Genomic DNA, 27,715 nt, shown 5'->3' on the forward strand with positions numbered 1-27,715 from the left:
TGGAGGGTTAACATTGTTTCATGTAACAAACGATATTTGGGAAAGCCAAGTGGAAAATATCGATTTTTTTCAAAGGGACACTTTTCCAATAGACCCGGATGTGGAGTTTTTATTGAATCACAAAGAAAAACATGTTATAAAAATGAATCTGAGAAAAAACAATATTACAGTTAGTAATCTGGGGATAATAAAAGTGGAAAGATTTAATTGGGGAACCTGGGCGGAACGCTCAATAGTGGGTTTGGCTGTCCTGGTGCTAATCATGGGTGGTTGGTTGATTGTGCTATCAGTAAAAATTAAAATGTTACTGATTTTGGTAGCTACTTCAGGAAGAGAAAGATATCCCAATACACATGCATTTTAAAAGAAGGATGGGGGGCAAACTTGTTTTTTTTTTAAATTGGCTTGGATCGTAGCCAAGTTCTAAAAAAAAAGGAGGGTATGTAAGGTTATTTAGCATGTTACAACACAGAGTACAGCACAGAGTACAGCACTACTGCACAGGATCAATGTGTAGCATGTTTTTTTTTTTTTATGCAGTACCACTGCATGGGTTTGGTGCATTGCTATGATGCAATTATTTCAAGCTATGTGTTGCCAGTGTAACATGGACATATAAGTGAGGGCACGTTATTCAGTCAAAAACGATTTTTACATATAAAATGCAAATCATTTTTTTCACAGTTAAAAGCACACATTTGTACATTCAAAATGCACACTATTTTTTACCTGAAATTCCTCTGTTGCAGGAGACACATTTGAGGATTAATGAACTAACCTCATTAACAAAAAGCGAACACGCTAACTCATTAATAACATAATGTGTTCTCCAGTGCAAAATGAATGGAAAATGCTTCTATCTGCGCTCTGTCCACAGTATTTGCAGGAAGCAAAGACCTCGAATAAGCAGGAAATCAGTTTGGTCACATTGCAACTGTATAAGCCAAGCCATTGTGTGCAGAAGGTGGTTAGGGCATGATAGAATTTTATTGGTTAGGATCCTTTGGTAGGAGGTAACCAGAGTTTTCTTGTATAATCTCGAGGAAGAAGCTGGGGAGAGACATCTTGACACAGCTCGGAGAAGGACTGAGTTGATAGCTGGGGATGCCTGATTCCTAAAGCAGATTCAACTTGGTTGCAGAGACTGGGATTCCCAGTCAACAAGTCCCAGTTTGAGTGACAGCAAATGCTTGTCCTTGCTGGGTGAACCCCTCCAGAAGGCGACCAGCCAAAAAAGTTACATGCTGAACAAGCCTGGTAATTATCTCGCTGAAGTGTGGGGGCTAAGTGTGTGTGAAAATATTCAGTCAGTGTAGGAAAGGAGATTCCTGTGCTTTACCCACGTGTTTAATGTTGCAAATTGAATTCTTGTTCCCCGCCACTCTCTTCTCAGTGTATCACAAATAATGCTGTTACTGTGCTATGTCATTTATTTCTGTAAAAAGAGTGAGATTGTGTTTAAATGAAACTTTTATAATACACAAAAATATCTGAAAGCAGACGGGTGGTGTGTTTTATTTTCTCTTTCCTTTGTGCATTTACCAATACAGTGATGTTTAGACAGTGCAATTGTCATTTTTAAGATAGCTAAAAATAAGATTTGGCTGCAGTTGTGTGCATGATTCCATTCAGTATATAAGTGTGTGTTTTCTGGACAGAACATAACATGTAACTGGGTGTGAAATAGCCTTTTTCTGAAGGTACATGAGTCAGCAAAAATAGAGGGGTTCTGGATATTGGGGCAACAAATAAAACAAAGGAATTATGCTCACCAAAAATACCACCAACCACGCATACCAACCACGCATACCAACCGCGCATGTCTGTGTACTGAAATAATGCATATCCACTGTATTATTATTATACATAACCCAATCTGAAAACCAGGAGTGATTGTTGCTAAATTATTTTCCGGCGGTAAGAAAATACCGCCAGGCCCCAAATCTACACAAAATACCCAACAGGCCGTCATGATGTAATTTCTATGGACACAGTCCATGTAGTGGGCAGGACATTTTTAACACTTCAGTCCATGTAGTGGACAGGAAATTTGTAACTCTTGAAAGCACACAGGTATAGGTAGGCAACATTGAAATTTACAACATGCTGTGAACGCATTATTTTTCCCAATGGCTATTATTATATGCATTAGTACGCCGCCATGGGTGGCACATGCCACGGTGGTTGTGGCCAGGGGCTACTGTTTTAACATATGGGTGATTAAAGTACTTGTTCTAGGGGTCGGTCATCATGATGTAATGTGTATGGACATCTTGTACGCACAGTACACTTATACCTACTTAATGACATATGTTCTATGGCCTCTTTGTACGCACAGAAAAGGAGGGGTCCAATAAGGCCAGTATTTGAGCCCGTGCACTGCCTGGGGGAGTTGTTACATTTGTAAGGACACGTGTGGTGTTAGGGAAAATTGAAATTGACAACATACTGTGAATACATAACTGTTTCCAATGGCTATTATTATATTCATTAGTATGCTGCCATGATTGGCACATGCTACGGTGGTTGTGGCCAGGGCCTAGTGTCTTGGATGCATGGCTGTCGGCTGAAGGCCAAAGGCCTTACTTCCAAGACTGTAGGCCCTGGCCACAACCACCGCTGCATGTGGCACCCATGCATACACCCCTTGTGTTGCATTTTCATTGGCAAGTTGTGGGGAGTGCGTGCAGTGTTGGGTGCATGGCCATATGCCATGCACCCAAGAACAAAGAGGTGGTTGTGGGGAGATTCTGCACTCTTGGGTGCAGGGCCGAAGGCCATGCACCCAATAGTACACTTATACCTACTTTATGATGTATGCCCTGTGGCCTCCTTGTAAGCACAGAAAATGAGGGGTCCAATAAGGCCAGTATTTCAGCCCGTGCAGTGCACGGGGGAGTTGTAAGATTTGTAAGGAAATGTGTGGTGTTAGGGAACATTGAAATTGACAACATGCCATTAATGCAATATTTTTTCTAATGGTTATCATTATATTCATTAGTATCCCGCCATGGGTGGCACATGTTATGGTGGTTGTGGTCAGGGCCTAGAGTCTTGGATGCATGGCCATCGGCTGAAGGCCAAAGGCCTTACTTACAAGATTGCAGGTCCTGGCCGCAACCACCGCCACATGTGCCACCCATGCACACACCCGTAGTGTTGTGTTTTGATTGGCAAGTTGTGGGGAGTGCCTGCAGTCTTGGGTGCATGGCCAAAGGCCATGCAACCAAGATCAAAGTGGTAAGTACTAGAGTTGGAAGACACTGCACACCCATCCCATGTAAGATCTACAGACATACACCTAGGAGGGAAGCCTCTGTGCAGAGGCACTGAAGGATAACTCACCTATAGAATAACCCCAACTACCACACATCACCAAGGTGGTTGTGGGGAGACCCTGCAGTCTTGGGTGCATGGCTAAATCCCATGCATGCAAGACTGAAGTCATACGAAGTGGAGTTACAAGTTAATATGGGTGTGGTGGATTGAGGTCATTGTGTTTATGCCCTAGTTTCTTCATTTCATGGCTGCAGACGATGGTCTGAAAAGTACATTTATAAGCAGCTAATTTGCAGGGACCATGTTTTACATATGCAGCAATGGTTGTGGATAGGAACTGTACTCCTTGAAATTTGGTTGTAAGGCATAGGTGGTAGGTTACTCACCGCAGATGAAAGACCAGCCTACAGGCACTGCAGCATATTACTACCATAGATTAGACAAGTAGATTCCCATGTGTAGAAAATGCCTGCCAATATACTTACTCCTTACTTTGTTCAGAATCCATAAATCCATAAACTTTTTTTAAATTGGTTATCGTACTTGGCGGAAGTATCACTTTTTCCATTTCTGTGATGAAAGAAAAAGGTGTGTTAATGTTTGCAGTTTTTCCAAATTTACCACATTGCATAATAGACAGTTAACTTTTTTTTTAGACCCTCATATTTAGTTTACAAACCAGTGTACTGTGCATTGCACTCAGTTTCTGTGTTTGCTTTTCTAATCCTTGGGTCTGGGGAAAAAAATCCTTGTCGGATTAAAAAAAAAACTTAATTTCTTATGCAACTAAGTACTTCATTTTTCCCATTCAGTTTTTTCTTCATTTTTCTGATCAATGTTATGTTTTTGCCTTCCTGCCTATTTTTAACAACAGTTAGATACCTGTAGGCGTATTCTAACTGTGCATTTCTTTCCAACGATCTGTGATAATCATTTATTTGTGTCATTCTTCCATCCTGTTGGGTAGTTAGATACCTGTAGGCGTATTCTAACTGTGCATTTGATCCTACAGATTTGTGATACTCATTCATTTGTGTCATTGACATATCCTGTTTCCTTTATTTTTCCCATTAATGTTTTCTTTGTTGCCTTCCTGACGATTTTTAACAACAGTTAGATATGTATAGGCGTGCATTTGTTTCCAACGATCTGTGATAATCATTTATTTGTGTCATTCTTCGATCCTGTTGGGTAGTTAGATACCAGTGGGCGTATTCTAACTGTTTGTAGTCTTTCACATACTTTGTTGACAATTTTGAAGTACACATTATTTCATACATTTTGGCTTCAAAAACATTAAATACGCATTTGTTAGGTTAGCTGGCAACCTCTGCTTTAGAGTAATGGTGCTATCATTACATTCAAACCATCCAGAATTCTTTTTAATATATGCAGTGTAGTGACCTGCATTGTTTGTAGCTCCTGCATGGTAGATTATTCCTACTGTTGTAAAGGTTTTCTTTCCAAATGACACTTGACCGTGTGTAAATCCAGTCAGTTTGCAGTTGTTTTTGGTGCCATCTGCATTATAACGCAGATGCATATGTATTATGTAGGCACTATGGGATTGGATCAGTAAGGTGGAGCGATTGTCTGAATTGCAAATACTACATAATCTGCCATGGTTTGCATTTTGTACAAGTTGCTGAAATGGAATGCTCTCACAATTTGGTATGGAAATATACACAAATCGCTCATTTGAGATGGCTTCCTGTATCACTTTGTTACAGAGAGTGCATGTATGTTTCCACATGTACGGAATTTGGAAGATTTCATTTACAGGTATGATTTTGTTTTCCAATACTAATAGAATGTACATTAGAAATTCTTGTGGATCTTCTTGTGAGTTCATAATGAATCTCACCATTACCGCACAGTCGTCCAATTGTTGCCTTACTCTATGAACACTGTATGTGTTGTCAGGATTGCTTGTTGCATTTCTATGCAGCACTAACATTTGCAAACACTATGAGTCTGTGCTGTGCAGGTAAATATTGTTAACAATTGGTGGCAATTGAAATAGTATATTCATTGCTACATTTGCATTGCAACTTACCCCACTTTCATTTGTAAATTTGAATGGGCCAGCAAGTTCTTTATCTGAGTGCATTTTTCGTTTTTTCTGTTGCTTCTTTGCCGATGTGCCTGGTTTACATTCCCTAATAGGTTCTTCTATGTTTGCGGCAATTGATGAAACTTTAGCTTCTTTTCTTTTTACTTTTTTTTGCGGAATTCCCTGTTGCATTCTGTTGCATTTCTGTTTCATTTACTTTTACCACATTTAACTTTATCTGGAACAGGGTATTGTTTCAGATGAGGGGTGTACAGTGAACACAATCTATTGTATTCTAGAATGCAAGGAATATCAGCTTTGACTTTACTTGAATCAAAGTATATTAGCAATAGACCGTCAAGTGTATGTAAGCGTGATAATGCTCCGTAGCTCATGCCTTCCTTAAACACTGTCTTTCTTATATCTATCAATGCTTTCTCTAGGGTAAGACCTTGGGATTTATGAATGGTAACTGCATATGCAAAAGTTAGAGAAAATTGCTCTGTACGTACATAGATGTCTTTGAAGAGAAGAAATCGAGCCATTGAGCGCCCTATCCTTTTCACTTCTGAAACTTTATCAAAGTGAATATTTACAAACTGAATGATGCTATCACGTGGGTATGATTGAAAGCCAACAACTGTGCCCAGTGCTCCATTAACTAGCCCTTGCTCTACGTCAAGGTTACGTTTAAGCATTACTCTACAATTTAATGATAATTTCAATATTTTTTACAACCCAGCTGTGTTGGAGATTGAATTTTCTAAACTATTTAGTCTTGTTGTGGCTTGCTCACACATGGGTACTGTCAAACCATGTACGTCTAGTTTGTCTGTGGCGCTAATTTCTTTTATTGCTTGCATTTCTTTCTTTAACATTGTTTCATTGAATTTGAAACAGCTTGCAAGAGTTGGCATTAAGGCCATACAATTGACATTTTTGTGCGCTATTTGTTCCATAACATCAGTTGCACATGCATTATCGCCATAAAGTGCATGTATATGCCACTTTTTCAATGCAGTTTATGCTTCTTGCGAAACTACACCAACTCTAATACTTATTAAGATGCTGGCATAAGTGAGATCTGCAGATTGCTGCATGTTCTCAGTTAATTCTCTGTATTGGAAATGTTGCCAAAGGTTAACATTACCTATGCTACCAACAGTTTTCCGGCAGAGTTTGTGGCCTAAGGTTTTAAAAATCAGTTCACCTTTCACTGGTGTCAATTATAGAAGATCTCCGAAAACGATAATGTGTTTCCCTGCAAATAGTTCTTTGTTATTACTTTTAAGTACTTCTTGCAATCTGAGATTAATCAAAGCCAACATTAGATGGAGACCATGCTCACTTCATCTGTTAGTAGCATTTTCATTTGTTTCAATTCTCTACATAATTCCATTGCAGCTTCTGCAGAAAGTTTGTAGTAGTCTAATTTATTTTGATGCTGTACTGGAAGCAGTATGTCGGATAGGAAATTCTGCCGGGGTCTGCTGGCCGTCCGCGGACCCCCGGGCAGGGAGGCCCCAACTCCTACCGCGTATCCCAAAAATGAGTATGAGGCACACGCAAGAAGCAAGGTGGTTCTGCTGTTTATTCAAAAAACGGCAGGGATGGGTCAAGGATCGTACGCGTCTGTCCTGACTCTCTCTGTCTCTTCGTGGGGCTCGCAGGCCCTTTTTACCTCAGTATGACGCGCTACTCGCGTCACCTGGGAAAGTTAGCAAAAAACCTATCGCCACTCTGGATTGGTTCCTCGAGTGGTAGGGTTAGTATAGCATACATATAGAGAACGCTGTTAGTGGTTGAGGGTCAGTCAGGTGGTATACTTGGGTTGTCCCTTCAATTAGATACATGAAAATTGTTACATGAAGACCCCTGAGGATTGGCTAATGTTAATGGCGTCAGTGATAAGTGCCCCATGTTCTGATTGGTCCACTCGCGAGCCCCCCAGTCTGGGACCATCGCTGTTCCCAGCTCGCGGTGCACCTGTCATTTGCAACAATGTATAACTATGGGTATGTGCAGACAATGCGAGGATTTGTTCATATGCTAGGGGGCAGACTACTCCCACCGCCGCAGATGTCCATTGAGTCGCTTCATTGTTGCTGCCTGTGTCTCAAAACGTGGGATCCAGGCGCCTCCTTCCTCCTGGGTCTGGCACCCTGTCAGGTTCGGCTTGGTCACGTGAGGAGAGACCGTGGTTGAGGCAGAATTCTGCACATTTAATATTGCATTTTCCACTGTGTGTCTGTCTTAGTTTGCAGGTGTGACCTTGGCTTCGGCTTGTGGCATGTGAGTTTGCAACATTGTGCCCTTGACTGTCTGTGCTCGCCGGGCTCACTCTGCAGGGTCCGCAATTGTACTCTTGCTCGTTCAATGTTCATGGAGGCTCTTGCTTGCGGCCTACTTGGGCCTGGTGCATAGGTGGGGATGTTTGATGCACGGCGCTTTAGGTTATGGTATCATATTGCTTTATCCCCAGTATCATGTCTTCATTATATTTCTCATTGCAATGCATGGGTTAGGAGAAGCGTCAGCAAGCATATTAGATGAGTTTGTTGTGCGTCTTGCGTTTCTGCATTTTGAAAAACCTATGTGAAAAATAATAAAGATGCGCGTCAGTGGGTGTGTCCGTCACCTAGGTCATAGCACTGAATATGTTCTTCGTGTGGATTGGTGTGGGAGTGTCCAGTGTGCATGTTTGCACGGGTGTGCTGACCGTTGGCTAGGTCGTCATGGCATCTCTAACGATGTGTTTATTTACTGTTGAATGGTTCAGTCGAGTTCATCCATGCCGCAGGTGTCGGCATGGGCAGGGCAGGCTGGTGGGCAGGATGGTGGGCACATCCGTATGTTCCTGTACCAGGGTATTTGGTCGTCTGGTAGATAGGCAAACTCCTCTCGTGGCGGGTGTCTGGGCCGCGATCCTCTAGGCCAGGGGCGTGAGGGGATTGGTGGGAGCCTTTTGTTCCATTCTCCCACTTCAGTCTCCCCTCTGGTCGACTTGTCGACCACAAACATATCTTTTTCCTTATCTCCTCTTACTCTCCATATTTTCGTTACTCCTCCCAAGTGTCCATAGTAGTTGACATGGTCTTCAAATGACCAATACATATATACACAGGTTCCTCCAGGTGTGCAGTATACCCATTTCCCTATGTAGCTCCTTGGGTTTCTTGGGTTTTCGAGCTTCACAGATGGTGGGTCAAGGTGGTTGGTGATGATCTGTTTGCGCAGTTTTTCTCTTTCTTTTATTATTGTGTCCGTGTGCTGGCCATCATCTGCCGGCATCAAGGGGTGCATACCAACCATTTCGATCATTTCGTCTGTAGTGCGTGCCTTCCGGGCCTTCCAAAATCTTAGTATGATCAGTGCAGCTCCAGCCAGTATTATGCATCCAACTATAATCTTCAGTCCGTCCGACAGCCAAGATGGCATCCATGACCATAACATTGAAAACCAGCTGTCATCCTTCTTCACTCCTTTACTTTCTTCCATCATTTTGGAGTGCATCTGGGCCAGTTGTGATACTGCTTCTGTCAGTGTACCATTGTCAGCATCGTTAGCAGGAATGAATGTGCAGCATGATTTTTCTATCTTTGCGCAAACTCCTCCTTCCATTGCTGTAAGGAGATCTAATACATATCTGTTCTGTAGTGCTACCATCCTCACTGCTCGCAGCTCCTCTTTTATTGCGTTGAATCCATTTACTGTAGAATTAATTGTCATCATTAGCTCCCATCGAGTTATCTGGAGCCATTTTGCGTTTGCGTAAGCTTGTAGTCCCGGATGTATTATTGACAAGAAGAACATTGCTGCTCTGCTGAATAGTCTGTGTTCTGGTGGGATTGAAGTGAGTGCTGTTTCCGACCTTCCCCATAGGTAATTTCCTGTCAGAGGTTCTCCTTGTCTCTTCTTTCTATTCAGGACATTGTTGTTGTTGTTTTCGTTCTCTGACCCCTTCTGAAGTTTTACAGATCTCTTCTTCCTCTTGATTCCTTCATCAATTTTAGGGAAGTTCGCCACGTTCACATGTTTCTGGGGCACCACTAGTGATGGTACATTAACGTGTACCATTGTGCATATACCATTCCACAGAGGGGGCAGTGTGTGGTATGCCTTGTTTCCGCAGGCCCAGTAATGGTCCATTAATACTGCTGTTCCTGCTCCCCCCTCAGGTAACTCTACCACGCTTGCACAGTTGGTGTTGTATCCCACGTCTACTTCTCCTCTATGTTGGTAGCATACCTTAGGTGCAGACAGTGGCAGTATGCTTATTGGGTCTTCATCCTTCTCCATCCATGTCAGCATGGGTACGTACTTGCCCCAAATCGTCCAACATCTGTTATTGTGTTCATCAATAGTTGTAATATTTTCTCTTGTTACCATGTTGCTGCCAATCACTCCTATGTCCCATTTGTTGTCCATGTACACCTTCCCTGTTATTGTTACCAGTGTTCTTTCCCAACATCCTTGTTTACCAGGAACTTCAGTGGCATACCAGTCACATGGTAGGTATTGTAGTGTTACTTTCTTGTTTCTCCCTTTTCAGGACCACTTGTCATGTATCTGAATGCTTCAGCATGCAAACTGCTCTTGTGGTAACTCAAATAAGTCTTGAGGAAGTTGTTTTCGTATGGATATGTGTCTCGCGTTTTCCACACCAGTTTCACCACCGTCCCTTGAAATCTCCCTTTCGTTTGGAACAGTGCCAGGTATATTATACATCGTGCTGTCTTTTCATCTATTTCCGTGGCAACAAATGTTCGAGAAGCGCTCATGGCGTATGGGATCAATGAGCAGACGTAGCAGCTGTCTTCTGTTGTCTGCTTACCTATTTGGGTCATGTGTTGGTACCACATGTTGTTCGAGACGTGTGCTGAATCTGTTATGTAATTATCAATACCTTTATTATCTGAGTATGTGCTACGTTTAACTCTATTTCCCTTATGTGGAGGCTTGCTAGTACCACCTGACGTAACACCTGTTGCAGCCGTGGGTGGGGGTACATTAGGTTTGGGTACAGCCAAAATATTGATAGCATAACTTTTCTGCCATACAGAGGCAGCCAAAAACCCAGTGATCATCAAAATCCCTATCATTTTTATTACAGAAGCTAGTCTCACCGGCATTTTGCTCTTACCTTGCTGCAGTCCAGCAGCTTATTCTTGCAACGTTAAAGTTGCCCGCCTGAAAATTCTCAATAGGCTTGTTATTAGTGTTAGTTGTTGTTTTCAAGCTCTCCCTATCAAGTAGTCGTTCAGTGCCCAGGCAAAGAGCTGTTCCCACGCCAATCTAAGCGATCTGTCTCTTAGGGCAGGCAAGTGTTGGTGAAGATGGGGCATCGATTGTTCTATGGCCAAGATAAATGCTGTGTAGTAGACACGTACCCTCTTTCTTTTTAGGTACTTTGGCCTTTTTATGTGATAGACAAATTGGTGTGATAGGGCTTCAGGGTAGTTATCGTCTGAGGATAGCATCTACTCCTGGGCAATGAACTTTGTTAGTTATCTGTTTTCTTAGCAATACAATAATACGCAGTACCTGCATGTGCGAGAAAGAAAGAAGAGAACATTCAAGTGTTTAGATGTGTATATGTGCAAGACAATGTCCTTCAATTGGGTGGTTACTGTAGTGGGTAGGGGGTCGATGGGCAGAGGGTTTGGGCTCAACTGGCGGAAGTCTCTTTACTCTTTGATCATGTGACCATGGGGTGGGCGGTATAGGAGTTACCAGTTTCTATTTCAGTAGTTGTCTCTGGGGAATCTGGGGGGTGGCAGGGTATGGAAACACTTAGGTCGTCAGCTGTGGTAGAAGTCTCTTCCTCCGTGGGTGACGCTGTCGCTGTTCTTCCAATGGCCCTGTCGGTGACGCTAGGGCGGGTCTGGAGTTTGCAGATCTTTACGTCGTGTAGGTGATTCCAAGCACGCTTATCCTGCAACTTTACTGCTCTCGTAGATACCTCCTCTACAAGGTGAGGACCAGTGAAGCGTGGGCTGTTCCACTTTCTATTGAAATTGCGGAGTAGCACGTGGTCACCTTTAGCAATTTTGCACAGTTTTTCCTTTTCCGATCCTCGGTCCTCGTCTTCTTGTTGATAGCTCTTAGAACCGCCCAGCGTGCGCTCGAGCTGTTGAGACACAAACACTACACTAGTAACCAAAGAAGACACATATTGGTACTTTTCATCACCAAGAACAGTTGCAGTGTTTTCATAGTCTGTGAATGCCCTTGATGTTGGCGTTAGAGGAAGGCGCATTTGTCGTCCGGTCACCACCTCATGAGGAGTGAGGTGGTGGTCGGAGCCTGGTCTATTCTTCAGCTCAAATAGAGCTAGCGGAAGGCAATACAACCAACTCTTCTTTGTTGTTTGCTGTATCTTTGCAATTGCCTCCTTCAGTAGGCCATTGAGGCCATTCAGGCGTTCACATTTACCGTTGGCCTGCGGGTGATATGCACATGCAAATTTATGCTTGATGTTCAGTAAGGATGTGATGCGCTGGAACATTTCATTAGCGAAATGCGGGCCGTTATCCGACCGCAGTACCTCGCACACTCCCCACCTGGGAAAAACCTCCCTCACTAGAAATTTAGCTGCTCTAAATGCATATGGATGTGAGCAGGGTCCTGCCTCAATCCACCTGGAGAATGGGCATACTACTACAATCATATACCTATTTCCTTGACATACGTTGATCATATCAACATAGTCAATATGGATGTGCAGGAAGGGTCCCTCTGGCCGGGGTATAGTACCTTTTATCACTTTCAGCGTGTGACCAGCCGTAAACTGTTGACATGTGAGACAATTGCTGATAAAATTTGTCACATGGGAATTTAACTCGGGACAGAACCAATCTAATTCGTGCTGCAATAACTTCCTTGCCTGTGTGGGCAATAGTGCCAATGGCATTACCATCTTTCCAGTGTTACCCTGGCGCCATAGTGCGTCAGTTGGTGACATTGTACATCCTCTTTTTACCCATATTTCTTTTTCTGCCATTGGTGCAGCCACTTGTAACTCCATTATCTGTGTGGCTGGGAGATGGGTGTACCCTTCTCTTATCAACATCTCTTTAGCTATCCCCCTCCCTCTCCCTCTCTCTGACTCTGGGGGGTTCCATATCTCACCAAAATATGCGGCATACTTTGCATGTGCGTCTGCTGCTGCATTTCCTTTTGAGATATGATCTTCTCCATTAGTGTGTGCAGTACATTTGACCAAAGGTAATTCTTGAGGGTCATTTATTACTTCAATTAATTCAGCTAATAAGAGAGCATGTTGCACTGGGGTGCCGTCAGCTCTCCTAAATCCTCTTCTCCTCCATTTGGACAATCCTGAGTGGACAGTAGACGTGACATATGCGCTGTCAGAATATATAGTTACTCTTTTGTCAAAGCTTTCCTTCAACGCCAAGATCAGTGCAACCAATTCTGCTGCTTGAGCAGAGTAATGTTGTGGTAATTGTACGCATTTCACCACCACATACACCAATTCCTCTGTCATTTTTACCACTGCTGCCCCAGTTCTCCTTATCCCATCACTTTGGTCTATTGTTGATGACCCATCAATGAACAAGAGCTCTCCTCCATTTAGCGCGTCCTCTTCAACTTTTCTAGTACATAAGTACATTTTGGTAGTCTGCGTACAATCATGTGCATAGTCACCTTCCTCAATCACTTCCGCTATAAACCTTGCAGGATTAACTGGGCTGCATCTAACAATTGATAATTCTGGTCTAGATAAGATGATCTCATAACCTGACGCCCTCTGTGTGGTTAGTGTGGACTTAGGCTTGTTCAATATTGAAAATAGTGCATGTTACACAAATAGTGTGGTTGGGCACCCCATTGTAATTGATGATGCTTTCTCTACCGCGAAGGCAGCTGCGGCGAGACCTTGTTCGCAAGGGAAATGTCCTAACATTACAGGATCCAAGTGACCAATGTAAAATGCTACTGGTTTGTAACCCATGCTTGTTTTTTGAGCCAACACTGCTTTCATTACTGCTGAGTCGCAATGTGAAAATATAAAGAATTGTCGTTCATAATCTGGGGTGGCCAGTACCGGAGCAGTTGATATTGCATCTTTCAGTTCATCAAAGGCCTCTTTCATTTCCATTGTCCACCCCAATTTTTTCTCCCCTGTGTTAGCTTCTCTTAATGCCTCAAGTAGGGGTCCTATGTATGAGCTGTAATCAAATACCCATGCTCTACAGTAGTTGCACAGTCCCAGGAACTGCTGCAGTTCCCTCACTGTTTGTGGCAACAGCGTTTTTGATATGGCCTATGCCCTTTGTGGTGCAATCTTTCTTCCGTATTGAGATATGAGCTGGCCAATGTATAGTACCTGTTCCTGACAGTACTGTAACTTCTCTTTGTCTACCTTGAAACCCTTTTCAGCCAATATTGTCAACATCTTCAATGAGTCCTCTCTGCATTGTTTTTCGCTTGTGCTGCAAACTATTATATCGTCAACATACTGCAACACTGTGCTTTCCACTTCAATGTTTCCCAAGTCCATCTGTATTACTCTGTTGAAAATTGAGGGTGACTCGCAGTACCCTTGTGGCAAGCTGGTGTGTTTCCATTTTGTGTTTCTGTACGTGAAGCTTGTTAGATCTTGTGAGTCTGGATGCAGGGGTATTGAGAAAAAGGCATTTTTGAGGTAAATCACTGTAAATCGTGATGCCTCTGCTGCAATGCCACACAATATTGTGGCCGGGTTTGCTGCTATGGTGTATTCTGCTTCCACTATGTTGTTCAAGGGCCTGAGGTCCTGGATGAAGCGCCAAGACCCTCCTTTAGCTTTGCGCACTGGATATACAGCTGTGTTACATGGTGATTCTGATGGTACCGATATGCCATTGTTTATAAGGGCCGTTATTGTTTCATATATGCCCTCATCTGCCTCTTTTGATAGTGGGTATTGCTTCACTCTAGGGAGTATTGCACCTTTTTTCAATTGTATTCTTACTCCCCCTATACTCTTTATGCACCCCACGTCATAGGGACTAGTAGTCCATAATGATGTTGGGACTTTTGCCATATCCTCCTCAAAGAAGGGAACTGGGGTGGATGTGGGTGCTTCAAGTGCCATTGCAATTTGTTGTGCCACTTGTTTGTATGTTACTCTTAGCCATATGTCTACACTCATCATAAATACCATTTCACCTTCTTCCTTTTCTTCTGAAAAGAGCTCCTCGTCTGACACCTGGGTGAGCCTGCATCCCTCTGCTAGGGCTATCACTGCCCTCCATGCTCTTCCTTCTCTGTCTTGGGCATGTACTGCGATATAATCAGCAGTTGCTATAATGCTCTCCATGTTCACTGAAATCACCTTTCCTTCTGGTTCATTGGCTTGTGTTTCTGGTCTAAACAAATAGGCTGTTGGCCTCCTCCAGATCTTTCCTTCTATTCCTGGCATCCATGCAAATGCCATGTCTGTTCCGTACTGGAATAGTTCGCCATCTACTGGCTCAGCCCTAGTCACTGTATGTCCACAATATGCTTGCATAATTTGTCGTGCAGTGAGCATGTTTATTCCTGGAGTGGAGCAAATTATGCCGTCCTCCGTAAAGGAGATCGTCATAATCAACCTGCTCATTATGTCTCTCCCCAGTATGTTTACTGGTGAGGCCCTAGAATATAAAAGCGGGACGGACATGTCATAATCCCCTATTGATAAGGGAATGTTATCAGTAAAGGGAACCAACCCCCTAGCCCCAGAGAATCCTTGGGTGTTCATGGCTTCACCTGACATCTTAAATTTACCTTCCCTTATGCAAGACCGGGTCGCCCCAGTGTCAACAAGGAATGACAATTTTTTGTCACCTATCGTTACCTCTATGCGTGGTTCTTCTGCACTATTAGGTGTTACCGACAGGATGGGACACACCAAGGCCGTCTGTGGGCTGTCCTATTGTGGGTATAATGATTGACCACTTCCTGTGTAAGGGTTGTGTCCCAGGACCGTCACCCTTCCCAGTTGTGTTTGCTGTAGTTGTGTATTGGTAGTGATTATGTTATGGTCTTGAATTTGGGCAGGTTGCTGTACTTGCTGCACTTGACGTTGTTGTGTTATTGCTACCTGTTGTTGTGGTAGTGAATATGCCTGTGGCTGTTGTTGTGTTACTAGTTGTTGCTGCACATTTCCCGGTTGCAGTGTCTGCTGTTGTTGGGTGTCTTGATGTTCCCTTGTAGGTCCTTGTTGTCCCTGTTCTCCCCATGATGGTGTGCCTGGTCTCATTCTACATGTGCGTGACATGTGCCCTAGTAATCCACAAATCCAACATACCGGTGGTTCCCTGTTCTGCCATGGAAAGCTCCCTGAATTGTCCTGGTATACTGGTTGACCGGAGGGGTAGACATTTCTGAATCCTCCCCCTTGCTTTTGTGTGTTATAGCCGTATCCCCTCCCCCTCATCATTCCTCCCCTTCCCCTGTTGTAATTATAATATCCAGCTCCTGGCGTCAAGTATCCTCCTCCCATGTTAGTCGTGTATGGTTGGGGTGGTGGCAGCTGTTGTGCTACAATCTGTGATGATTGTATTTGGGAGGGATCTTGTGCAGCCACTACTTGTGTGGGGTTTTGAGTCATTGTTGCAGGTGTAGTTATTAGTGCACCTTCCATCGTGTATTTAGTAAGTTTTTTCTGTACCAATTTAGCCTCTTCCACTTTTCTATCCTCTTCCTTTTGTTTCATCTTTTCTTGCCATGTCCTACAATGATGTACTATCGTCAGTTGTATTTCTGGCCATGCTTTTGCTTCCATCCCCACTACCTTCTTCAGTTGTTTCTGAACTGCTTCTGGGAGCCCTTGTATTAGTATATGATAGAATATTGCTGGTGTTTTGTCCCATTGTTCTCTAGTTTCCATACGCCACTTCTCTTGAATTTCCTGGATATAATCAAAAGGATCTTCGTTCTCACGCATCTTGCGTGAGGTAATTGCTCCTATGTCTGATGTGTCTGGGTACTGTACCCTCAGCGCTTGCCATAATGCATGTCTACAGTTTGCGAATGGTGCCCCATCGTGTGAAGTGTTTGTTATTGTGACCCCGGGGAAGCCTGCTCTTTTCCAGATGTCATCTGCTGCATCCCCCAATATTAATATTAGAAGGCCCTTTACATCCCCCACTGCCAGTTTCTGTCCTGCGGTGTGTTTTTCCATTTCATATATCCATTTTCCCGCACCTCCACTTAATGATGGGAGCCTGCACTTTATATTTTCCTTGTCTGCATGCTTCCAAGGGACGTATTGTGGTCTAACCCCTCCCCTCTCCAGAAGTGGCATTAAGTTGTGTGCTGTTTGACCCCCTGGTTTCCACAAAATCGAGTCTGTGCACCCCTCCTCTTCTTCCGTGTCTTCTACATCGTCAATTGCGTCCATATGTCCCCTGCTCGTAACTGTTTCTCCTCCATCTCTTCCCCTTCTTTCATCATTTCCTTTATTTAATGTGGGCGTGTGTATTCGTACTCCCTGCCTGCATCCAGGGAGGTCTCTAAGCCTGCCAGCATAGGGTGTCAGTTCTTGGGGGAAGGGTGCGAGTTTAGGTGGGCATGTTGCACGTAATGAGTGTGGGGTGGTGGAGCATGTTGGACGGGATGATGAGGGTGTAGCTGCACGTGTCTGCCTTCCCGCCATTCCTTGCTCTTCCCCCTCACTTCCCTCCAGTTCTTCCTTTCTCCTGCAGGCCCATGGTGATTCTCTATTTGTCCGGGTGATGTATAATTTATCTAGGCTTTCCCTTTCACTTTTTCTTCCTTCCTTCTCCATTCCTTCTTCTTCCTCACTACAAAAGTCATCCAGGAATGGCAACCCCCAATCTGTCTTTTTCCCCCTAATCGTTACTGTTTTTAAGTCTATTAGATCCGTTCCTCCCGTTTCTTTTTTACCAATTGCTCCCCTTTGTGCTGATGTTGTTGCTACTTCTGTGTCTCTATGTACATACCTCCTTACTTCACTCTCCCCTCTCCTATCTTCTCTTTCCCCTTCATTTTTCTCCGCTATTTCTCTACCAATTTCCTCTCTTTTCTTTTTCAATTCCTCCATTACTTCACTACTCATCTTTTCCAATATCCTTTCATCTTCTTTCTTCCTTTCCCATCTCGCTCTTTCCCATTCTAATATACTATCTATCATCCTCCCTTCTTCGTATTTCCTTGTCGTTTCTGATAGTAATCTCCTCTTCCATATTGCCATTTCTTTTTCTTTCTCTTCTTCCTCTCTTTTCCTGTCACGCAGTGCTGCTCTGGATACCCTTTCTGCTACTGCCTTTACCCTTTCGGCTTCTCTCTTTTGCTCCTCAGTTCGTTCCCTCATTTTGTCCAACTCATTCTTACTTTCTTTCCTTTCCCGTGCTCTCTCTCTTTCCTCTCTCTCGAGCTGCTTGATCAGTGCATTCTGCTCATCCCTTAATTCTGCTAATCTTTCCTCCAAAATCTCTTCCTTTTGTCGTAACAGCTCTTCCTCCTTTCTTTTCCCCTCTTCCCCTTTCATTTCACTCTGCCTGGTATTATCCTCGTCCATTTTTCTTACTACCTCCTTCTCTTCTCCTGTTCTCAGCCGCCCTTAATTGTTCTCTTGCTATTTCTCCTAGTTCTCTTAAAGGATACAACCCCCCCTCCCTCCGTTTTCACTACCTTCGCTAGGGGCATATCGTCGCTCTGTTCCTTTTTTATTTCATTTTCGTTTGAGTTGTTAATCTTTTCTCCTCCCTCTTGTCCGTTCCCCATGTTCTGTGTGCCTTCACTCTCTTTTTCCCCATTCTCTCCTTCCTCCTTAATCTTCTTCTCTTCCGTTGTTTCCTCCATAATGAACATTCTGTTTGGTCCTGGTCGGGACCCTTGGAACATCCTCCATAAGTTAAACACCTCCACGTGGTGTGTCAACTTCTTCCCCTTGTATGTGTTATGCAGATGGGTTAATAGTGAATGTTGGGTATATGGATCGAAACTGCCATTAGGCGGCCATGGTGTCGTCATTTTGTTGTCCGTCCCCTGTGTCCATTCTATGCTGTATTTGATAAGTTTCTCCCTATGGGGTGACAGTGTTTTACATATATGCTGTAGCGGGGTAGTGAGGGTGTTTCCCCACCCTCCCGATCCTGTCCCGTGTGACATAGTAGCACTTCAATTGTTATCCTCCCTCTATATGGTAGTGGTTATCTTGCTAATAGTGTACGCTATACAATTTCAGATCTTTACCTGGCCCCGTAATTTTGGGGACTTGAGATTGTCCGCTAAAACAAAATAGTAAAATATAGCATTTGCATTTGTATATTCTTTTCTTTCTTTTCTTCCTTTACCGAACACCTTTACGGCCCCCTGCGGCCGAGGCGCACGTAGCGCCCTGCGGCTGCGTGCCCCGTGTTACGTTCTTGCACAGCCGTCCCACTTTCTTTTACACCTCCTCCTCTTTCTTCACTTGTGGCCGGCGTTCTCCGTGCGCAGCCACGTCCCCCTTTTCACCTTGCCCCGATCTACTCGTTACCGTTTTTCTCCGTCTCCAGTCCCTTACCATTATTCTCTTCCCCACCACTCTCCGAAAAATGCCTTGTGTTCGAGATATCCTATGAAAGCCCTACTGGTGACGTCACCGATCTCTTCCAAAACTACTGGTAAGTTCTTTTCATGTTTTTAAAAGGCCAAAATACACTTGCAATCCACCCCCATTAACCCCACAGCTGTCCTCTTGTCACGCCTGGAACAAGGTAATCAACAATATAATCGGACTGCGCACACTGCGTCGCCTCGCGTGTGATACGCCCCTCGACAGGAGGGCTTAACCAGCCAATTATCTTCCGTATTAGGCAACCAGCTAGCTACCGCCTACAGGGAAACGTCATCTATCTATCGAGTTTCCTGCTCGATCAATAGGGATCCACATCTACTCATTGATCAATAATCACCAAATCGTAGGAAACCGCACACACACACACCCTTACACGTGGTCGCGACCTAGGCCAATCAGTTTCTACGAGCGGCCGCACATGATGTTTTCGTGCTCCGCCCCCTCCTCTTCCGTAACGTAGCAAACTGCTCTCGCACTTGTCCAGCTACCATTCACTTCACCGTCAATACTAATTTATCAAACCTTCGCCGCGCACCTGTGTAACACCTCCCACCTCCCGTATTCTATTCCTCCCCCCTCCCTCACAATTTCACATTGCTTGTTGGGCGTGGCATACTCACCAAGTTCTCTTGATGCTGGGCCGCTCGACTGCGTGCACCCCTCCAAGCGGCTCGCCACCTCCCCTCGTCTGGACCACGTCTGGACACTCGCCAACCGTGGGCGGGATTCTTCTCAACCGGCTCCCGAAGGCCAATATCCGGATTGCGCTGTCCGGTCTTCTCGCAGTTCCGCGATGGTCCTGTAGTCCTCAAAAGGGGGAAGCGGCAGAGGGGGCTGCGCCGCCAGGCCTCCTCGCAACCGGAGCACTCAGAAAAATAAAATAAAAGCAGATCTTAAACAGATCTCAGCGGTGCTTCCAACTTGTCGGGGGGAAATTCTGCCGGGGTCTGCTGGCTGTCCGCGGACCCCCAGGCAGGGAGGCCCCAACTCCTCCCGCGTATCCCAAAAATGAGTATGAGGCACACGCAAGAAGCAAGGTGGTTCTGCTGTTTATTAAAAAAACGGCAGGGATGGGTCAAGGATCGTACGCGTCCATCCTGACTCTCTCTGTCTCTTCGTGGGGCTCGCAGGCCCTTTTTACCTCAGTATGACGCGCTACTCGCGTCACCTGGGAAAGTTAGCAAAAAACCTATCGCCACTCTGGATTGGTTCCTCGAGTGGTAGGGTTAGTATAGCATACGTATAGAGAACGCTGTTAGTGGTTGAGGGTCAGTCAGGTGGTATACTTGGGTTGTCCCTTCAATTAGATACATGAAAATTGTTACATGAAGACCCCTGAGGATTGGCTAATGTTAATGGCGTCAGTGATAAGTGCCCCATGTTCTGATTGGTCAACTCGCGAGCCCCCCAGTCTGGGACCATCGCTGTTCCCAGCTCGCGGTGCACCTGTCATTTGCAACAATGTATAACTATGGGTATGTGCAGACAATGCGAGGATTTGTTCATATGCTGGGGGGCAGACTACTCCCACCGGCGCAGATGTCCATTGAGTCGCTTCATTGTTGCTGCCTGTGTCTCAAAACGTGGGATCCAGGCGCCTCCTTCCTCCTGGGTCTGGCACCCTGTCAGGTTCGGCTTGGTCACGTGAGGAGAGACCATGGTTGAGGCAGAATTCTGCACATTTAATATTGCATTTTCCACTGTGTGTCTGGCTTAGTTTGCAGGTGTGACCTTGGCTTCGGCTTGTGGCATGTGAGTTTGCAACATTGTGCCCTTGACTGTCTGTTCTCGCCGGGCTCACTCTGCAGGGTCCGCAATTGTACTCTTGCTCGTTCAATGTTCATGGAGGCTCTTGCTTGCGGCCTACTTGGGCCTGGTGCATAGGTGGGGATGTTTGATGCACGGCGCTTTGGGTTATGGTATCATATTGCTTTATCCCCAGTATCATGTCTTCGTTATATTTCTCATTGCAATGCATGGGTTAGGAGAAGCGTCAGCAAGCATTTTAGATGAGTTCGTTGTGCGTCTTGCATTTCTGCATTTTGAAAAACCTATGTGAAAAATAATAAAGATGCGCGTCAGTGGGTGTGTCCGTCACCTAGGTCATAGCACTGAATATGTTCTTCGTGTGGATTGGTGCGGGAGTGTCCAGTGTGCATGTTTGCACGGGTGTGCTGACCGTTGGCTAGGTCGTCATGGCATCTCTAACGATGTGTTTATTTACTGTTGAATGGTTCAGTCGAGTTCATCCATGCCGCAGGTGTCGGCATGGGCAGGGCAGGCTGATGGGCAGGCTGGTGGGCACATCCGTATGTTCCTGTACCAGGGTATTTGGTTGTCTGGTAGATAGGCAAACTCCTCTCGTGGCGGGTGTCTGGGCCGCAATCCTCTAGTCCAGGGGCATGAGGGGATTGGTGGGAGCCTTTTGTTCCATTCTCCCACTTCAAGTAGTAATCGGTGTAAAGTCACACCGCCTATGTTGTAGGCAGCTAAACCTGTGGGGGCTGTTACAACAGCTGACAGTTTGTTGTTTGTCAATTGTTGAAGGAACTTGCTGATAATGTTGATTAAGAATATTTTCTATGATCCAGCTTCTCCACTGACGTACAGCAGTATAGGTTTGTAATTTTGGCAGGTACATTCTTTACTTTTGGGTTGTACGCCATGCACAATTTGTTTTGTTATGTCTTCAAAAATGGTGCGCTGATCGTTGTTAAGTTTTGCTTATTGTACAGGTAAGTCTTCTGTATCTTCTTGATACTGATACATGGTGCTTTCTACTTCTGCCATAGCAACTTCAGTCTCATTTGCTATTAGTGGTTGTTCTAATGGTTCTTGACTTCCTGTTACAGAAGGTTGACTACTGTCGGAAGAGTCTTTATCTAGTTGGGCCTGAATTTCTTCTTCCTGTTGCTGCTCATTGTGTAACATTGTTTTGTATTGCGTAAAGTTAACATCGATGATAGTGCTTTCATTTGCTTTGAAAGCATCTTCATAGCACTCATAATTATCCAGTATGTCTTCCTCTTTTCTCTATGGTTTGAAAAGTTGTAACAGAGACATGTAATTTAGTTCTTTCTGTTGAGGAGTTTTTAATGACAATTTCACATGATTAATTAAGCTTCGTTTGTTAAGTTTCACTAAGCTCCCTTCACAATCGGTCACTCTATATCTACGTTTGCTTTCATAGGGTTTTACATTATTTTTGTATGCAAAGTTTTGAGCTGTGTGGTTTAGACACATGCTTTCCAGAGTGGTACTCCTGTTTGGATAGTATGTGTCCAGTAAATTGTTTTTTAGAATGTCTTGGCTGTTGGGATCATTTCTGGCAATTGTTTCTATGTCCTCATGTGATTTTAGCACTCTTTTTCTAGATTTTGCAGGACCAAGACTGAGCCATACTATGTTGTCTGATTTTCCATACAAAGCAGTGCTGGTTAAACGATCTGCTGCTTCATAGACCCCACATTCTCTATGAGAGAGCATTTTTATGCCTCAGCTGTACAATTTCTGTGATAATGTTTTGTCTGATGCTAGGTCATCCCAGAGGTCTTGAAGCTCTGTTTTTTTCTGATTTTGTTAAGTAGGCTGTAACATATCATGCAACATCAGTTGAATTGTCTGCAATGTACTGCACATCTATGTTTGCATTCCATAAAAGGGCAATGATTGCATTGTAATCATTGATGTATTTTGATTCTTCTGTTCTTTTTATGTAATACGTGTTCTTAGGTGATTTACCTTTAACACTATGTCGAACTGAAGACATGAAGTTGCTTGCTTCACCTATTTCTGTAACCGGTCTAGGGAAACCAAAGCGGCATTTGGTGTAGTATTTATCTTTGTTTTTGTATTTACAGCAACAATATTTGCCACATTTGTGTTTGAAATTGTAAAATCTGCCCATGCCGCTCACAATGTGTCTGTTGTGAAGGGATTTCACATGTGACATATTTTTGGATAAACTGCAAAACAGTGCTATCACTGTCGTGCCCAAATTTCGGTGCACCTTTGATCCATAACAGCATGTGAGTATGTGGTGCTCCTCTCGCTTGATATTCTTTTCTCCAAAAGAAGTGTTGCACTTCTCCAAGGGGAGGCACAGTTTTATTGCAAATAAAGTGTAGCATTGCAATGAAACGATGATGGAAATATCTTGAGACATTAACTGGATATAGAGAGCAAAGTTCTCCAGGTGTTAATATATCTATGTTGTTTTTGTTGCTTTTTGCTATGCGTAGGAACTCATGTAAATCTTCCCATGCATATTCTGCACAACTTAGTGTAACAAACCAAGTTGGTGGTCCAAGGTTTCAGATCACGCAAGTATTCCTTTGTACCACACATGTTTGCAAACAAATTTGTTAAACTTGATTGTAAAACCTCATCTTTTTCTTGTACTTTTTGTATTAACTGCATAGCTGACATATTTTGAAAGTGTGTTCCAGATTTAAGAATGTGTGCAACTCCATAACATAGTGTTGCTAATTCACTTTCATAGAGTAGGTGGAAAATGTATTCCACATTTTGTCTAAATATGGGATCTTGTGAATACATTCGTAATGAGCGGTATTCTGATGCCCCAATCTGAGTGGGTCTATCATCGTGTCTCCCACCTTTGCCAGTAGGAAATAGCAGTGGAAAAGCACGTCCGTCTATACTTTTTTCCCAAAAACTCATTGGTGACCCTTTGGTTTGTCGTATTTGGTAAGTTTCTAGTGCATCATCTATGCTTTCATTGGAATGCAATGGATGAATTGTGTAATGGTCCAAAAGAGTGGATACTTTAGCTGGATCAAGAAGTTCGAATTGTCCAGTTTCTGATGGCTCTTGAATTATTTCAGTTGTTTGCCTTAAGCGTTCATCAATATTTATTTCCTTGTAGTACTCATTGTTGTCTTTTAGATATTGCAATGCTTTCTAACTTGTTGTAAATCCACTAATTGTTGCCAATGTTTTTTGTCCTTTGTTGTTACTCCATTTACCAAGACCATTAAAGAATGCTCTTTTGAACGTTCCACTCCTAGAGTGAGCACATTTTCCGTTAGATCTAATGGCAAGTAAGCTACTTTGCCACAAATGCTTTTCACCAATTCAGAGGAAGGTAAATTTGCTGTTTATGGATGAAGGTGTAAAATTGCTTGAAATGGGTGAACTATTTGAATTATTATACTCTCATACAAATTGAGCTGTTGCAGGATTTTTGGTAATGGAAACAATTCCAAATTATTTGTAATTGCACGTGAAGGAGTGTGGTTGTTGTCTAATTTTGCAGTACAGTAACTGCAACATATTAGGTGTTCAGTTATTTCATATTTGGGTTACTGAGCAAGTACATATAAAACCTAGTTAAAAGAGAAATCACTCCAGTGTGGAGTTCCACACGGAGTCAGTTCAAAAATCAGCAGAATTAACCCATATTTGGGATTTTCATGTGTTTTGTGAATTACAGTCTCTTGATGTTTTATATATTGTGTGTTTAACTATGAATTTTATGTAACGTGATCATTTTAAGAATGTTATAAATAAATAAATTAATGTATGAATAAGTATATTTTGGGAATATACGATTCCTGGTGTTTGTCATCTCTGTGGGTATATTGTACGGTGTTTACACCCTTTTTTTTGTTATATATACAAAGCTAATTCAAACCATTTAGAGTCTTCATGTTTTCTTTTTTGTATGCTATGTCCACATGTTTTGTGTGCCTTTTGTAAAACGTTCTGTGGCAACACACACACACATGGTTTGGTACTTCAGCCGATGACCTTTTAAATTTTACTATTTATTTTCTGTATGTGAGTAATAGAAGGTTGCTATGTGCAGAATTGTTGCTACTATGCTCTAAAACTGTTTCATTTTCTATGTGGCTCTCACTTCCAAAATACTTTTTCTGAATACGGTCCATTTCTTCTTGTAAGTATTTGGGTGTTCCATGCAGAAGAGTGGTATTTAAATTGCCCAATTCTGAAGCTGGACTTTTTGCATAGTATATTTTATATACTAAATTTCTTACTTTGGAATGATGTACTGATATTCTTTTGATATCATGGAAGGTACTTTTGCAAATAGGCCCAGAAATGCAGGCTAATGAATGTCCTTTTAGTCCTGTGTCTTCCCGCACTACACAAATATCCATATTTTGCAGCACTTTCATTTTACTTTTGTCTTTACCTTTTACATATTGATTGAGGAACTGACGTAAAGATTTGAAAGCTTCGTTTGGAATGGCACACATTGATGTGCACGGCCATTTGTATACTGGACGGTGTGGTTCTGCTGAATCGAAAGGTAATTCTGAGTTTTCGAAGATGGTTTTGTAAGCAGTGTTTCTTGTTCCATGATGGTAGTATTGATTTTCTCAATCTGCTGCTATGGATGGTAATTGTGTTTGTTTGATTTTGTTTGTATGCTTCTTCATAAAAATATGTCTCTGTGGTTGTTGTGTGACTCCATTCACCACCACAAACATGCAAAAAATTATTTTTGTTCATATTCTGTTTATTGCTGAGTTTCATTTGTAGTTTGGTACTTAGTTTTGTTAGGGCTTTCATCCTATTTAACACTAATATGAACAACTTCCTTTTGAGAAGTTTTGCACTGTCCACGAGTGCTTGTAGAATTAATTTTCTATGGTACGTTTTAAGGGGTGAGGATGATTTTGGTCCCCTTCTTAGTAGATTCTGAAGGACTCTGTGACGAAACATTTTTGCTAAAATACTTTTTTTACTATGGGTTATTCTTACACTATCAGGATTATTAGGAACATTGTTAGCTGTACTGGCAGCCATTTTTTTGACAAGATTTCTGTGTTTTGTGACACATTTTGATGGAGGAGGTACAGTTTCGGTAGTTGAGACTTCTTTTATTATGTTACCCAACTGCATTAGGTGGTTTGTACCAAGATTCTCTGCTAACTCTACAACAGGTGGATGCTTACATTGGGCATCTTTATTTTTATTTGCTCTAATTGTGCATTCCTTTCTACAGAGCTGCTTTTTGGTAGGCATTCTTTGGTGTCTGTTGAGAAAAAAGTATACTTTGGTCTTTTGTCCAATGTATGTGTGCTGTGTGCATGTGTGCATAAGTATGATGGAGAAGCTCTTTGGCATGGTGTGTCAACGTACAGTGACCTCTAACTTGATTTGGTAAGGCTACTTTGTTGTTTGTATACTACTACAATGTGCTTTAGATGAGAGTACAAAGTGCCCTACTTGTGACGAGAACCATTATTAATAACCGAAATGCCAGAAACTTGCTACCACAACTTATTTTCTCAATCTAACCTTCTAAGGATTTCCTATGTTATTTCAGTACCAAACACACATGGATTTGTCAGCCATTCCACCTGTCATTCTTTGTTCAATAAATGGATATTTGTAGGTAGAATGGTTTACAAATGAATGCTTGCTTTGGTGCCCAAAATAAACAAATAACCTGCACAGCCTCTTTAAGGAGTAGTTACAATATGAAAGTTGTACTGTACTTACTTTTTGTGCAAGATGACCAGGTTTCTTTGGATATGTTGTCTGCAGTGTAGATGCTGTTGATTCTCAGGAGAGTAGTCTTCACTGTGAATTAAAAAAATGATATCAATTACTTTGTGTGTTTGAAGCGGTCATGATACTGCAGACTTTACTTGTACTGCTTTCGTCAGAGGATTCAACTTTCATATTTCAACCCAGTCCACGTGCACATTTCACTTCTCTCTGTGCAGTCTTTGCATACTACTTTCAATATGGTACTTGAAAGTCCTTCAAAATAACTAAATTTTTTAAGGGTTTGCAAATGCCTTGTTCTTTACAAAGTATAGTATGCATAGGAGAGAGGTTTGTAAGCGATAGGGCAAAGTACTAGATGGGAAAACATGTTGCACTTGTTAATGAAAAGCACGGTGTCCAAAAATCGGGAGAACCTCTGAAGGACATGTCAGCACCACAATCGGGAGCGCTTACTATTCTCATATGATTACATTGCAAATAGCATTACTGTAGGCAGTACAGAGTACAGAACTCTGACCTTTTCACATACAAAATTGAGGTCTGTCCTAAATTATACTTCTCAACTTACACGCTTTTTGCGGGTGTCACCCGCCTTGTAAAAGGCAGACTCACCCGCCAAGCCTCCTGCACAACCATTCATTCCAATGGGCGTCTCACCTGCCAAAAACAAAATCGGCTGATTTCACCCGCCTTTAAGACAAAAATGGTTGAGAGCTATGCCTAAATAGGCATGCTTGCAACGTATGTACAGGTTATGCAGAAGACAGTAAGCTGTCATGCGATTTGTTAATGACAAATCGGCAATCTTGCACTTTAAAAGGGGGAGCGTTGTTATGTGTTCCCTATGGAAATTTACCGGCATTATTTTGTCTATTTTAAATCATAAGGCTACCACATGTACTCTGATTAAAATCTACATACCTGTACTCTATACTGATGCATGTGAACATGCATGGAGCTGTACGTAGAAATATGCAATCCTTGCACAGTAGCTTGTGAAGTAGGTGCTTTGCAATGGAATGCAATTTCCATTAAGAATCATCGACAGTAATTTTGAAGTGCGCAATGTTGATGACGGAGTTAAAATTAGTGATGTTCTATGTGATTGGTGGATGATTGTGCGCCCGCTTCCTTTGCTAGGACACAACGCAGTGTTAAGCTGTTTTAGAAGCAGTGCAATAGTCCAGCTGGTTAGAGGAATGCGGAAAGCAGCAGTGGAACATATATTATTCAGGAGGCGGGGAACAGAGAGTGACCAATTCGGTGTGGTAGAACAGGGAGCTTTGGCTGGTCTGGTCTTCTGG

Source organism: Ambystoma mexicanum, chromosome 11 (genome assembly GCF_040938575.1).
Source record: "Ambystoma mexicanum isolate Mex_15411 chromosome 11, UKY_AmexF1_1, whole genome shotgun sequence".
In the NCBI taxonomy this organism is placed as follows: Eukaryota; Metazoa; Chordata; class Amphibia; order Caudata; family Ambystomatidae; genus Ambystoma; species Ambystoma mexicanum.